General features: G+C 46.3%; 1 protein-coding gene across 4 annotated transcripts in view; it reads right to left on the bottom strand.

Annotated features, from left to right (window-relative positions):
• Positions 1 to 15,393, bottom strand: part of DGKH (diacylglycerol kinase eta) — a 588,450-nt gene that overhangs the window by 382,441 nt on the left and 190,616 nt on the right. The gene's annotated exons all lie outside the window — the stretch shown is intronic.

Here is a 15,393-nt window from a genome sequence, read left to right as displayed (position 1 = left end):
GTCAAATGAAAATTCCTTCAAATAAAAAATAATAATAAAACAAAATAAAATAACATTTTAGTTTCTTTTGCTCATTTTATAGATAAGTATGGTCACAAGATCCTTTATAATTAAAAAAACAAAACAAAATAAAAAAAAAGCTGTCCAATTCTGCAAGTTAACAGTTGCCTCCACTAGAAGGATAGCTGTAATAAGAGCACAGACATCACTCCCTGCAATTTGAACGTCCACATAGAAATGAAAAATTTTAATATCTTTTGTGGCCTGGGGTCTTGTAGGTGGTGTTCTTCATATTGAACCTGTTTTAACTGGGTCTGTTGCTTTTCACTGAATTCATCTCCCTGCCCCAACACTGGGGAAACCTGTAAGGGCTCCTTCGCACGGCCGCTCCGTGTGAGAGCTCCGCTGCGGTCCTTTTTTTTTTTTTTTTCACGGAGCGGATGACATTTCTGTCATCCGCTCCGTGTGTTCGCATATCATCCCATCCGTTTGTGGATGATATGCGGACCTAATGTAAGACTATGGGGATTGCGGATGTCAGCGGTTGACACCGCTGACATCCGATTTTCCTTCCTTTCCGTTTTTTGAACGGAGGAAAAATAGGGTTCTGTTCCGTTTGAAAAAACGGAACAGAACTGAAAGGAAGGAAATCGGATGTCAGCGGATGGTATTCCGCTGACATCCGCAATGCCATTGACTTACATTATGTCCGCAAATCATCCGCAAAAAAATAGGATGATTTGCGGACATACGGAACGCTAGTGTGAAAGAGCCCTAAAAAGCACACACAGTGCTGCCTCTCTGCCACTCACTTATTGCAGGGCAGTGCTGCATATGGTGCAGAGGCATGTGGACGCAAACCTGTGGTCAACGTTGTAGGCTGGGGCTCAGTCCCATTCAGAGGGGTAATCTGATGTATGTGTGATTTTGCTGGTGGGGCAGCTGCATTACAGCATGAAAAAGAGCACATCACAATACTTGTTGATTGATGTACCCTGAATCGATTGCCAAGGTGTTCCACTCAGGTTTTCAGCTGAACTTTAAGATTAAATTAAAAGGATAAGTTCCACTCTTAACAAAAAATAATAAATGCACATTTTTTTTGCAGGTAAAAAAAAAAAAAGTACATCCATTATTTTTTGGTTTCTAGAACCTCTAAAGCATTGCACCTGTGATAAGCAGACAGCGGCACTCCAGTAGCCATCTTCTATTTAATAAAAAAGTCCTTAAAAGTAGATCAATAAAAAAAAAAAAAAGGAAAAGCTGTTGACGCACTTTACTTTTTAGCGTGAAAAAAGAAAGGGAGGGAAAGATGAATGCAGCCAAGTACAGGGATATCCTGGACAAAAACCTTCTCCAGAGTGCTCTGGACCTCAGACTGGGCCGAAGGTTTACCTTCTAACAAGACAATGACCCTAAAATAATGAAGGAGTGGCTTCACAACAACTCCGTGACTGTTCTTGAATGGCCCAGCCAGAGCCCTGACTTAAACCCAATTGAGCATCTCTGGAGAGACCTAAAAATGGCTGTCCACCAACGTTTACCATCCAACCTGACAGAACTGGAGAGGATCTGCAAGGAGGAATGGCAGAGGATCCCCAAATCCAGGTGTGAAAGACTTGTTGCATCTTTCCCAAAAAGACTCCTGGCTGTATTAGATCAAAAGGGGGCTTCTACTAAATACTGAGCAAAGGGTCTGAATACTTAGGACCATGTGATATTTCAGTTTTTCTTTTTTAATAAATCTGCAACAATGTCAACAATTCTGTGTTTTTCCGTCAGTATGGGGTGCTATGTGTACATTCATGAGGAAGAAGAATGAACTTAAATGATTTTAGCAAATGGCTGCAATATAACAAAGAGTGAAAAATTCAAGGGGGTCTGAATACTTTCCGTACCCACTGTATATCTCCTTTTCCATTAAAGCATGTTAAATAGCACAGTGCTGGTGCTGTGTAATTTGTCCCTTTGCATAATGTAATATACCTGGCTGATCATGCCTGTTCCTGTATCCCCCTGTCTCTGCTGACCACGATAATCATGGCTCCTGATCCATGATACTGTGGTCAGCTTACGTACCTTCGCCATCATGCTCTCTTCTCTCTGCTGCATCTCCCTCTCCTCCTCCCTCCCTGCCTGTCAGTTTCGATGCCTGTGTCTAAGAGCAATCCCCCTCCTTGCCCCTCCCCTCCTACTACTCTTCCCTGTCACTTGAAATACCTTTTAAAAGTAGCTTGCATCCCCTCTGTTTTATCAGGATCTAAACTACTAGATGTCCGTTTTTTTAAAACTCTAATCCTAAATGCCTCATCTCATAGCAGTCACATTACCTTCCTCTGCTGGCCGGCTGATGTCAGAGGGTTATCTCAGCCTCTCCCTCTGAATTCCTTAAATGGGGAAGATCGAGCAGAGGAATGTCACTGAAAGCAAGTCATTGCTGTGAGAGAAGGTATTTACAATTAGAATTTTTAAAAAACGGACTATACATTTTGATTAAACAGAGGGGTTGGGAGTGATTGATCATCCTGACTTTACAACCACTTTAAGGATTTTTTTTTTAACTAAAAAGGTGGCTACTGGAGTGCTGAGCCATGAAAGTGAGTGGCACTTTTGTGTGGATGGACCAGGAGCAGTATGCATCTCTTTAATAATTGATCGCTGTAAGGAGATCTTGTTGCACATTTATGGAAAAGACAGGGTCTCTTTGAAAGGTTAGTTCACTTTTACTTGCATTCCGAAAGCTTCCTTTTGCATTACAGTGTTCAAACCTTGTTAAACATGCTGCATTTTGTAAAAGAATGCTTACTTTTTCAGATGATCATTGCATTGCTCTCACCTTTGTCCTACAAATGGCAGGATATACAAAGAGTTAGATGCACAGCCCCAGAAATGCAAAAATGAGCGCTCAGCTTAATTCCCTATCCACGTATGCACAATCTGCCCTCTCACATGCGGCTTAGCATTCTGCAGGTGTGAAAATGAGCAGATAGCAAATGCATCAGTAGTGGACAGACAAAGCAGAGAGCTTGTTCGTGAGTTTCTGGGGCTGCGTATTCAAAGCTTGGTGTGTCCTGCCATCTCCAGGATGGAGATAGGAGGACAATGTAATAAGCGCCTGAAAGGGTGAACATTTACAAAATGAAGCACAACATGTTACTATATTGAAAACACTATAACGAGTATGGAGGTTTTTGGCCCAAAGTAATAGTGAACAAACCCTCTAAAGCCCACATCAGAAGATAAATATGGAGCCTGCCAATGCATACCTCTCTCACTGCCTAGATATCTTCTAGTCCCTCTGATTTTAATACTTTTAGCGGTTTCTGCGATTGGCTGGCCAGGAAGACGACAAGGACCGCATGCCAGGGAGCTGACAGTGAGCCCCGGCTTTGCCAGATGGCTGAAAGTGTCATGGCCAAGCCCTGTAGAGAGGGCAGCCCAGGAGCTGGCAAAACTCTACTCCCCAGGACAGGTGAATGTATGGGGGAGGGGGGACACTGTGTGAGAGGAGTGTATGACAGCAATAGCTGTTCTCTGCCTGACGTGTCCTGCAATTTTAGGACAGGCAGCATAGACACCTCCCCCCCCCCCAAATTAGATCTGAGTCTCGTTATGTTAGCTCCTCACCTTAGAGACCCCTCTTCATTAGATCAGAGTGCCTTTTTACTAGCTCCCCCCTTAGAGAACCCCCCCCCCCCCGTTAGATCAGCACCACCCTTAGAGGCCCCCCATTAGATTAGCCCCTTCATATTAGCACCCCCCTTAAGAGACCCCACATTATATCAGAGTCCCCTTTTATCAGTGACCCCCTTTAGAGATCAACAGTTGGCCATCTCTGTTGCTGAAAACAAAGCCCTGCGGCTCAAAAAATAAATAAATAAAACTAATTTAGCTGGCTCCTAGATTCAAAGTAAATTTGTCAATACTGTTATTTTATATTGTCCTGTAAAGTAATGAAAATAATTGACACCTGTCATGCCAAAGTACTTTGCTAATTACAGGGCCTTTAAATCATAGATCGAAACCTGTGTTATTGTGACATGACCCTCATTCAGCACTGACCCTCTTTGCCTTTTTTAAATAGGAGAATGCACAGCTATTTTTTCTTTAAATTCAAGTGTCTTTATGCTAACAAAATAATTGAAGTAAAAATCATTACCAAAAGCAAAATAACCCATTCTATACCAAGACTGCTTCACAAACAGGAACATCTGGGTGGGGTAAGACGCACCTAGTACAGATACTTATATAACCTTATAGTTTGTTAGTATGGGATTGATGGGTAGACAGCCAATTTAAGGCTCTTTACACCTTTGTCCAGCTCCACTGGCCTTAACAAAGCTCAAAAGGATATTGCCAAATGTTTTTGTTCTTTTAATAACAATAACCGTGGATAATTGTATTTATTTATCCTACCAATAAAAACTCCTATGTGTCTTGAAAAATGTAGTCAATTTTAACATGTATGACTAGCCAAAATATTTTTTTTTATTTCTCCATTTGATATATAGGGGAAAATTCTTATGGCCATTTGTGGCACCATTAGAGAGGCTGCCCTTACTTTCTGTAACCGATACAACAATTTAATCAGACAAAGCAAAGCAAAATCAAAAACAGGGACACACACACAGCAATAAAAATTAGGGGATATCTGGAACCAGTGTCAGAATTTTGTCATTGCTCTTTTTTGAGATTTTTCTCTCGCTTAGAGCTCATTTACACCTGCTTTACTGAAATGCAATACATGAAGGGTAATGATAATGCCATTCTTACTGTTAAATTTTGTTGGCCTCAACTTTACATTTCCTCCCCCCTCCATTTAAATTTTTTGCCACCAACATTTCCTCAATAGCATTATATGGTTAACAAAAAAGCATTTAAAGAGAAAAATTAGCATACAAGCATAAAAGGGTGTGTACAAAAATGAGATTTTTGATGTACTGTAAAATTTCTCTGATGTTCATTGACAGACACCGCTCCTGGTCTTCTTAACCATTGGGTCATACTGCCCCCTACAGGAGTAGGACACTAGGCGGCAAATAAAGGACTGGGTAAACCTATTGGCATTCCCAGGGGGTACACTCCCTCTCTCTGCCACAGAGGGGTGGGTGTGCTGTGTCCGTCAATGAACATTAGAGAAACTGATTTTACGGTAAGTCAAAAATCCCATTTTTCATAACCATTGGGACGTCCCAAAGCAGTGAGGAGTGGGAACAGCGAAAAATAAATTACCAAGGCTAACTATAGCCAAACAGCTAAAAAGGAGCTCAACCAAAACAACTTGAGCGCACCTGAAAAAAAAAAACAATATACCCTCAAAGAGGACCAGATCCACTAAACAGCAGCCCCACAACCTTGCAGCCAAAGGAAGCATCTGCAGATGCCAACACATCCACTTTTTAGAACTTTGTGAAAGTGTGCACCGAAGACCAGGTGGCCACCTTGCAAACCTGTGTCACTGATGCCTGATGAGGGAAGGCCCAGGAGGCACTGAGCGCCAGAGTAGAATGCGCTTTTACAGTAAAAGGAGGAACCTGACCCCTGATGGAATAGGCCTGAACCACCGTCTGTCTGATCCACATGGAAATGGTCGCAGGGGAAGTGGACAACCCTTTCCGAGGCCCATCCATGAGCACAAATTGTGAGTTTGATTTCCTAAAAGACTCCAAAGCTGCAAGGTACACCCTAATTGCCCAGATCACATGCAAGGCATACAAAGAAATTCCCTGCGCTGTCAACAAAAAGGCCTCCTACTGGGACAGCCTAAGCAGGGGAATCTCCCTAAGATTCTCAAAGGGAGGCTTATGGAGGACTGAGAGCACTGAATTGAGGTACCAAGTCGGTACCAGAGACCGCATTGGAGGAGCCAAGTGCCGAACTCCCTGAAGAAAAAGTAGGCACCGGGGAGTGTGTGGCCAAGGGCCTTTGAAAGAAGACTGCTAAGGCCAACACCTGGCCCTTGACAGTACTTAAGGCCAGTTTCTGCTCAATCCCCCGTTGAAGGAAGGTCAAGATCCGAGCCACCAAAAAAGAGCGAGGGTGAACCCCAAGAAACTCACACCACACAATGTATGTCTTCCACTAACGATGATAGATGTTCCTAGAAGTAAATTTCCTAGCTTTTAACAGCAATGGAATCACAAGATTTTGATCGGTAGTCTGCACTCTTCCATTGTCCAGATCCCCTGAGCAGAGAGACTGTGGAGTCTTGTCCCATTTGGCCAGAATCTCCCTTTGCAGGGACCTCATATGGAACTGTGCAAACAGTACCGCCTCAAAGATAGAAACCATCAGGCCCAGCACCTGCATGCAAGTCTGGAGGGATGACCATCTGCTGGACAGCAGGGGACAAACTGCCTGCTACAATTTTTGGAGTTTGTCCAGAGTCAGACCCAGATAGTCCAGCTATGTGGACAGAAACAGAGCAGAAAATTTGAAAATTTAGAATCCAGCCGAACTCCTCAGAGTTCGTATGGTGATTTCCAGGTTTTCAACCAGAGCAGTAGGGGACTCCGCTCACAGAAGAAGGTAGTCAAAATAGCTCGGTACTGTGATCCCCCATTGCTGTAACAATGCTAGCACTGGAGCCAACACTTTTGTGAAGATCCAAGGAGCACAGGCGAGACCAAAGGGTAACACCACAAACTGATAATGCTCCTCTCCCACGGCAAAGCAGAGGAAGTGCTCGTGACCGGCACATATTGGAATGTGAAGGTAAGCATCCTTGATGTCGATAGACAAAGCAGTTCAACGCCTTCAGGTCCAGGATTGGACGCACCTTGCCTTCCTTCATAGGAACTGTAAACAGGTATGAGTAAAAACCCTGAAAACGTTACAAAGTCAGAACAGGGACAATCACCCCTTGAAGCAACAGGTCTTTTACGTCCCCAAAACAGACCCTGTAAACAGTCTGGGGACAGGCGCAAGTTGGAAGGAACGAACCTTGCCAGGGGGACAAGAGTAAAAATGGATTTTTGTAAAATCTTACCGTAAAATCCTTTTCTCTTAGCTCATTGACAGACGTAGTCCTCGGTGATACACCACCTTCTGGTTATGTTGCCTCCACAGGAGCAGGACTAGACAGGAAATTAAAAAGCTCTGGCCACACCCCAGGGGCAGTCCCAGAGGGTATATCCTCTCTCTCTCTGCCTCAGCAAATCAGTTATGTGAAAAAGCAGTCTTTAGAGATTTTAACCCAACTCAAAAAAACAGAGGGGCGGGGACTACGTCTGTCAATGAGCTAAGAGAAAAGGATTTTACGGTAAGATTTTACAAAAATCCATTTTTCTCTAGCGCTCATTGACAGACGTAGTCCTCGGTGATACACCACCTTCGGGACGTCCCAGAGCAGTATCACAACTGAGGGGTGGGAAAATGGAAATCAAATCCCAATCTAGAAGGCCCAACCGGTGCCAACTAGAAGTTTACAATGCTCATCCTTAATGATGAGACTCAACAAAAAAAGAGAAAACAATTTTTTTTTTTTTTTGTCAAACAGAAAAAAACCCTCGAGGTAGACCACCGGTCTCCTCAAATTGCGGCCTGCAAAACCTTGCGGCCAAATGAGGCATCCGCCGATGCCGTCACATCAATTTTATAGAATTTTGTAAAGGTATGTACTGACGACCAGGTGGCCGCCTTACATACCTGGACCACTGACGCCTGATGGCGAAAGGCCCAGGAAGTACTGAGCGCTCGAGTGGAGTGCGCCCTAACAGGGAACGGAGGACTCTGACCCTTAATAGAATAAGCCTGTACCACCGTTTGTCTAATCCATTTGGCAATGGTCGCGGCAGATGCAGGCAAACCCTTTCTGGGGCCATCCGTGATCACAAAAAGTGAATCCGTCTTACGGAAAGATTCCGTAGCTTTCAGGTATACCCTGATTGCCCGAACCACATCTAAGGAATGCAACGCATGTTCCCGATGATGCTTGGGCTGAGGACACAAGGAAGGTAGTACAATATCCTCATTCAGATGAAAATCTGAAACCACCTTAGGAAGAAAAGATGGCTTAGGATGAAGTACTACCTTATCCCTATGAATCACTAGGTATGGGGACTGGCATGATAATGCAGCCAGTTCTGACACCCTGCGAGCAGAAGTAATAGCCACCAAGAAGGCCACTTTCTGGGATAAAGTAAGCAAGGGAATCTCCCTGATGTTTTCAAAAGGAGGTTTCTGTAGAACCAACAAAACCAAATTAAGATCCCACGGCGGTAAGGGCGCGCGGACTGGAGGAGCCAGGTGCCGCACCCCCTGGATGAAATTCCGCACCAAGGATTTGGTAGCTAAAGGCTTCTGAAAGAAGATTGCTAATGCTGAAACTTGACCCTTGATGGTGCTCAAGGCTAGCTTCTGCTCAACCCCTTGTTGCAAAAAGGCCAATATTCGAGACACCGAATAGGTACGTGGAGGAAATCCTAAAGATTCGCACCACGCAATATAAGTTTTCCATGTGTGATAATAGACTTTGCTGGAAGTCGCTTTCCTTGCTTTAATAAGGGTAGGAATGACTGAAGCTGACAAACCTCTGTCCTTCAGTACTTGGGTCTCAATGGCCAGGCCATTAAACCCAGCGACTGTAAAGCATGATGGTAAATTGGTCCTTGAGACCATAGACACTCCCTGAGACGAAGTTCCCACGGAACGTCTACGACTAACATGTCCAAGTCGGCCAGGCCGGCTTGAGGAGGCCAGCCTAGAATTTCTAGGACCACTGGCGCTGATTGGATCTGAACCAGGCGTCCCTAGAGGTATCTGGCCCCGACCATCCGAGAAAGTCTGGTCGTTTTCTGTTCCCACACATTTATCAGATACCTGATAGTTATCAGGAAAGGTGATCTTTTCTGGTTGTACCTCAGGGACCAAAGTCACCCGACTAGAGGCTACTTGGCCTACCTGGTCAACCAGATCCGATTCCTGTGAGGTATCGGGACTAATCTTAGGAAAAGGTAAAGGAAAAGATCTATTCAGGGAACGGTAATTACCGCTTCCTGTAGTACTTAAATGTTGGAAGGGAAGAATCGCACCGGTAGTAGTGGTTGATGCTCGATCTAATGTCCTGAATACCGGTGAAAACGTCCCCCCACCCTGAAACCGGGTGGGGGCGCACCTTCAGGCTGTGTACTCCTTAGCTTCGGGTTTGGCTGGGTTGGTCCTTTGCTTGTCCGACCAGCCCCTCTTGAACCCTCCTGGAGGAGTCTTGCCTTTCCCGCTAGTACCAGCCGGGCGCCCTTTATGGGCGGTAAAGAAAGGTCCTCGCTTGTTGCGAGGTCCCTTAGCTTTAGCAGCCTGTGGCAAAAAAGTGCTCTTGCCCCCAGTGGCATCCTTAATGATTTCATCTAGGTTGGCCCCAAATAGACGATTCCCCTGAAAGGGGAGATTTGTCAAGGTCTTCTTGGAACCTAGGTCAGCTGACCAGCATTTTAACCACAGCACACGTCTGAGGATCACCGCTGTCTTAGATGCATGCCCTAATAAGGGAGTAGTGTCCAAGGCTGCGTCACAGATAAACTGTAGCCCTTGTATAATCTGTTCCATCAAATCAGATGTCTCCTGGGGAATATCTTTTCCCCTAAGATCTTGGCGTACCATTTTCGCCCATTCCGTAAGTGTCTGGGAAACTAGACCAATAACAATTACTGGTCTAAAAGCTGACCCTATCAGAGAGAAGATGGTGCGGGACTCTGCTTCCATCTTTCGATCCACCGGATCCTTAAAGGACGAAGTGTCCTCCACTGGAATAACCGTGGCTTTATTCAGCCTGGAAATAGGCGGATCCACGACTGGTGGTACCGTCCATTTCTTAATGATGGATTCCTCAAACGGATAGCGTCTAGCAATACGCTTGGAAATAGTAAAGGTACGTTTAGAATGCTCCCATTCTCCTTTAATCTGATTACCGAAACATTTAGGTACAGGAAAAGCCTTCATCGTCTTGATGGGCTTATTAGTACCAAAAGGAATCTCTGTTTCAGTTGCCTCTGCCGGTAAAGCCTCAAGTTTTAAGGTTTCCTGCACTGCCACAACTAGTGCGTCCACCAATGCTTCTTCCTAAATAATAGCAGGAGAAGAAGCGTCCTCCTCACTGTCTGAGGGGGCTTTACCTGGGATAACAGCCCTTGCAGAGGAACCTGCAACTGCCGTGACCACCTCTGAATCTGAGTCAGAGGTGTCAGATGGTATAGGGGTAGGCGGGGGTCGCTTCCTTGACCCCCGTCCCTGACAGGCCGCCTCCACCCGAGCCACCATAGACTCCAAAATTGCTGTAAATGACTCTATACTCTGTGCACCGGCGGGTCCCGTGGCCCCCTCGAGGGAAACAGGTGGGGGAATAGGTGTGGCAGGGTCCATGATAACTCCAGTTACTTCCTGGATAATATAATTCAAAAAAAACTTTTCTTTTTTTTTTTTTTTTTTTCGACCCCCAGCGCCACAAAAGCCCCTTAGTGTTACCTGCTAGGGATCCCTATCGATCGAGAGAGAGAGAGATAAACCCCCAGGCTCACCACTTGATGCTCAGAGTTTAACTGCAACAGGTTACAGCGCTGTCTTAACAAACAGGAAGTCTTTTGGCTGGCTGCCCAGGAAGAAAGGAGGCGGCTCCGCCCCTCTGTACGCCTTCCGGCGCCTCCCCCAAGCTCCACGAGGTGTTTGGATCACCTCAAACATGGCCGCCCCCATGCTGGAGACACGAGGCTACGCCAAAATGGCGGCTCGTGCGATCCAGCAAAAAAAATGGCGGCGGCCCGTACTGAATAGCGGTGTGCTGCAGGGCACACAACACTCTCACTGCATGGGGATATGGCGTGGTTGGCGGTACCGGCCCTGGCGGACCGCATGGCCGTTCGGGAGGCCTGCTGATAGCTGGAGATCTGATTAGGAAGGCAGTCTACATGTCCGTGGCTTCTGACTGGTAGGTAGCTTATTCTTAACCCATAAGATTCCCAGAATGCCACAGATTACATCTTTAAAACATGTATACAATTAGATTGTTAGCTCCCAAACCAAGCCTCCTGGCTTTTTGCACACATAAAATCACACTCAAAGTAGGAGGATCTGTGTCATGTTGTAGGATAGAAAGGGACTCTATCTTACCATACAGAGAGGGGCCCGCGTTCACCACAAAACCCGTCAGGGGGAAAGGGGGAACATACTACTCACCATACCGGAACCAGGCGGGCACCAACTCCTGACAGTACCCCTCTCCACCGGGGCGGGAGGGCTGTCGACCGATACGGACGCCGTGACTCATGGTCTTTGGCGTTTCAGCGAGACGTTTAACTCGCGTGGACAGTCCTTTAATGGGACTTTGTCGCGGCCGACCCAGCGCGGAGCTATGGCCTGCACGCGCTCGTAGGCTGAACTGGGGTGACCACCGGATCTCAACATCCAGCCCGTCGCCCAGTTCAGCTTTCTTGCTTGAAGATCTCACAGGAACACTGGAGAAAAAAGCTGTCTAAAAAAATCCTTTAAGAAAAAATTCTTGCCAGGACCTAAGATCCCAGCAAGGTATCTAGGTCCTTACTCCTAACTAGACAGAAAATAACTGATTTGCTGAGGCAGAGAGAGAGAGGATATACCCTCTGGGACTGCCCCTGGGGTGTGGCCAGAGCTTTTTAATTTCCGGTCTAGTCCTGCTCCTGTGGAGGCAACATAACCCGAAGGTGGTGTATCACCGAGGACTACGTCTGTCAATGAGCGCTAGAGAAAACTCGATCTTGTAGCCGGACCGAATGACTTTGTGGACCCTCTTGTCTTGTACCAGAGAAGTCCTTCATGCTTAAAGAGCCTTGTCCACGGGTCTGGAGAAGCCCGCTCTCGGCTTGCCAGACCAGGTTCGGTTAGATCCTCCAGAGGCCCTGAAGGGCTCCGAGCCCTCGTCAGTCGACCCTGAGGGCCGAAAAAAACTTCTTATGAGCTGAGAAGTAGGGCCCATATCTACGAGAAGGTTCCTTGCCCTTAGTAGCCTGGGGAAGAAGAGTACCTTTTCCCCATGAGACCTTTAATGATGTCATCCATGGTAGCCCCAAACAGGCGATCCCCTTGAAAGGGGAGCTCAGTCAAGGCCTTTTTAGAAGTCTGGTCCGCAGACCAGCGTTTGAGTCAAAAGGCATGAGGACCACTGCCGAAACAGATAGCAAAAGAGAAGTAGAAATATGCATCACAGATAAACTGCAGCCACTGCATCAACTGGTCTGCCAGCTGGTAGCTGTTCTCCCTCCAGGTCTCTGGGTAAAAGCTTAGCCCACTCGGTCAGAATTTGCGACACCAGGGCAAGGGTGAATACCGACCTCTGTGCCGAACCAGAGTGTAAATATTGCAGGCCACAGCCTCTGCCTTTCGGTTAGCCGGGTCCTTAAAGGCCAGGGACTTGTCAACCGGAATCATGTTCGTCTTGTTCACGCTGGAAACTGGAGGGTCCACCACCTGTGGAACAGTCCACTTCTTAATTAGGGACTCCTCATAGGCGTAACGCCTAATAAATCACTTAGGGACCCCAGAGGGATGCTCTGGTTATCCCCACTCTTTAGCTACAATTCTGTCAAAATAGGCGGGGAAAGGAAACACCTTTGCCACTCTGGATGGCTTTTGAGTGCCAAAGGGAACCTGCGCCTCTGTCGCAGCTGCGTCCATCTTCAGGGTCTCACGCACAGATGCAATCAGTGCTTCCACCAGCGCCTTTTCCTGCACGGTTGCAGTTGTGGAGGAACCATCCTAACTATCTGAAGATTTCGGGCGCCTGGTTGCAGACCCAGCAGGGTGACCCACGTCCGCGGCGGCCGAATCAGATTCAGGATCTGATGAGACGGATGAGGCAGGGGAAGGCGGGGGCACTTTTTTCAAACCCGTCACCCGAGAGCCACCTCCACCCGGGACACAAAGGACTCCAGGACTGCCGTCAATGCATCAATGGATGGTTGGGACCCGGAGGGCCCCACTGAAAAAAAAAAAAAGTATAGATGAGATAAAATAAAATCAGTCCGGCTGCAATCACTAATGTGTGTGCTCACTCCACAAGTGCAATCTATATAACAAAGATACGTGTAGCGCCAGAATAAAATAATCAATACGTTTTCAAGATGACTAAAAAACTACTATAATATAAATCAATACAATGAACTGGAATACAGTGTAAAAATACACATTGTGAGCCACAATGGCACCTCCAGATCTGCTCAGTGTCGGCCGGGTCTGGGCCGCTGCCAGTACTGCAGAGAAGATCGGTGTGATGGAAGGAAGGAAGGAAGGGAAGGGTGTGGTCCACCTGTTCTCCAATGTGCAGACTGGGGTGACCACTGGATCTAGATTATCCAGCCCGTCGTCAAGTCCAGCAGTTGATTATAGATCTCACAGGAAATACCCAGGAGAAGAAAATTATATCTAAAAAGGAAAGAATTTGCCAGGACCAGAGATCCCAGCAAGGAACTAGGTCCTTACTCCTGACTACTAGGCAAAAAAAAAACTGAGTAATTATAGCAGAGAGGGAGTATACCCCCTGGGACTGCCCACAGGTGTAGCCAGATTTATTTTTCTGCCTAATGACCTACTCCTGTAGGGGGCAGTATAACCCAAAGGGTATGAATATCAGGAGCCGTGTCCGTCAATGAACGAAAGAGAAGATAGCTCTATACGCGGATGCCGTCCTTTTATTTTTATGGGATCCCTTTTCTTCCTTGCAGACCGCACTCAGAATAGCAAATGATTTTGGTGCCTTCTCTGGGATAGAGATCAACTGAGATAAGTCCATTCTTTTTCCCCTTGGTACTTGGTCGTCTCCTCCTGTTACAAATACCCCACTTGTGTGGACCACAGAATTTAAGTACCTTGGTATACGTGTTGGTACTACCACCCAGACCTTTGTGGAACATTTGTTGCCCCTTTTGCGTTCCCTGTCCCAGAGATGCACCACATAGCGTACCCTTGCGTTATCAACTATAGGTAGAATCAATTTGCTTAAAATAATCTTCTTACCCAAGTTTCTTTATTTTTTCCGCAACACTCCCATAATCACCCCCAAATCCTTTTTAAGAAGACTGGATGCTATTGTCAGTGCATTTATCTGGGCTGGGAGGACACTCGTCTAGCCCGTTCTACACTAAGACTCCTGCTTAATCAAGGGGGTCTCTCCCTCCTAGATTTTCGATTGTACTACTGGACTGCAGTGTCAGTCACTGTGTGATGGTGGTTCTCTAAGCCAAAAGACAACACTGCGGTCGCCCTTGAGGCAGCTTTGGTAGGCTCCTATGCCACCCTCAGCAATTCGGTCTTTTGAGCTCATTCTGCACTCACTGGCTTGATGAAAACCAGCATTGTAGTTTGGCACCAAGCCAAATATCGCAAACCTTCCACATATTCCCCCCCATATATCTCTTTGGGCCAACCCCACCCTACCCCATTTGCGTATGATACCTGACCCCCGTTATATGGACCATTTGAGGGATTATGGGTCTTAAACACATCTCACATGGTACTGTAATAGGTTTTGCGGAACTTAAAGCTGAACTTAATTTGCCCAATAAAACATTGTACAGGTACTTAATAAAACATTGTACAGGTACTTGCAGCTTCGGCATGCAGTGCTCTTACAATTCTCTACCCCTATTACTCTTGAATCTGACCCTTTAGAGCATCTCCTGACTTCTAGGGAGCTGGCATCTGAGACCTCTGTCCTCCATTTATCTTCATCTATCCATTGCTCACTCTGGTAAATTGGATAGGTTACATCATAAATGGCGGATAGATATACTGGACTTCACTAAAGAAGACTGGGATGACTGTGTGAGCCACTATGTTATTACTATGGTTAAAGCCAAGGACAGGTTTTCTCAGGCTAAGTTCCTGCACAGAGCCTACTTTACTCCTGTTCTTTTGGCTAGTATATACTCTGCGGTCAGTCCCCTATGCAACAGGTGTCAGTCAACTATCGGCACCTTCTTTCATATGGTGTGGATTAGCCCTAAAATTAGGGCCTCTGTGGTGCAGGACATGTCTTACTTGCGACCGGTTCCTTGGTCTGGATCCCAGGGTGTGGTTGTTTGGGGGTGCTAGACGGTGCAGATGGTGCAGAACTGGGTCGTTCTTATCAAGTGATTTGTGTTTTTCTCCTCTTTCTATGCCCAGAGGGAAAACTTCCTTAAATGGAAGTCATCATTAGCCTTACTGTGACTTCCTGGCATGCAGCCATTGATGCCGTGCTACCTTTATACAGACTTACTTATGAAAGCCGAAATTGCCCCAGGAAATTAGATAAAATTTGGTCAGCCTGGATAGACTCCTGGGGTCCTGATTTGAGACCCAACTGGTTGTTTGCTTTCCGCCATTGAAGTTTACTACTCCTATACATGGGTTGATTTTTCCCTTCCCCCTCCTCTCTCCCCCACCTCCCTT

Source organism: Pelophylax lessonae (assembly GCF_965119305.1).
Source record: "Pelophylax lessonae genome assembly, chromosome: 2".
Classification (NCBI taxonomy): domain Eukaryota; kingdom Metazoa; phylum Chordata; class Amphibia; order Anura; family Ranidae; genus Pelophylax; species Pelophylax lessonae.
This window is presented reverse-complemented; position numbering and strand designations above follow the sequence as displayed.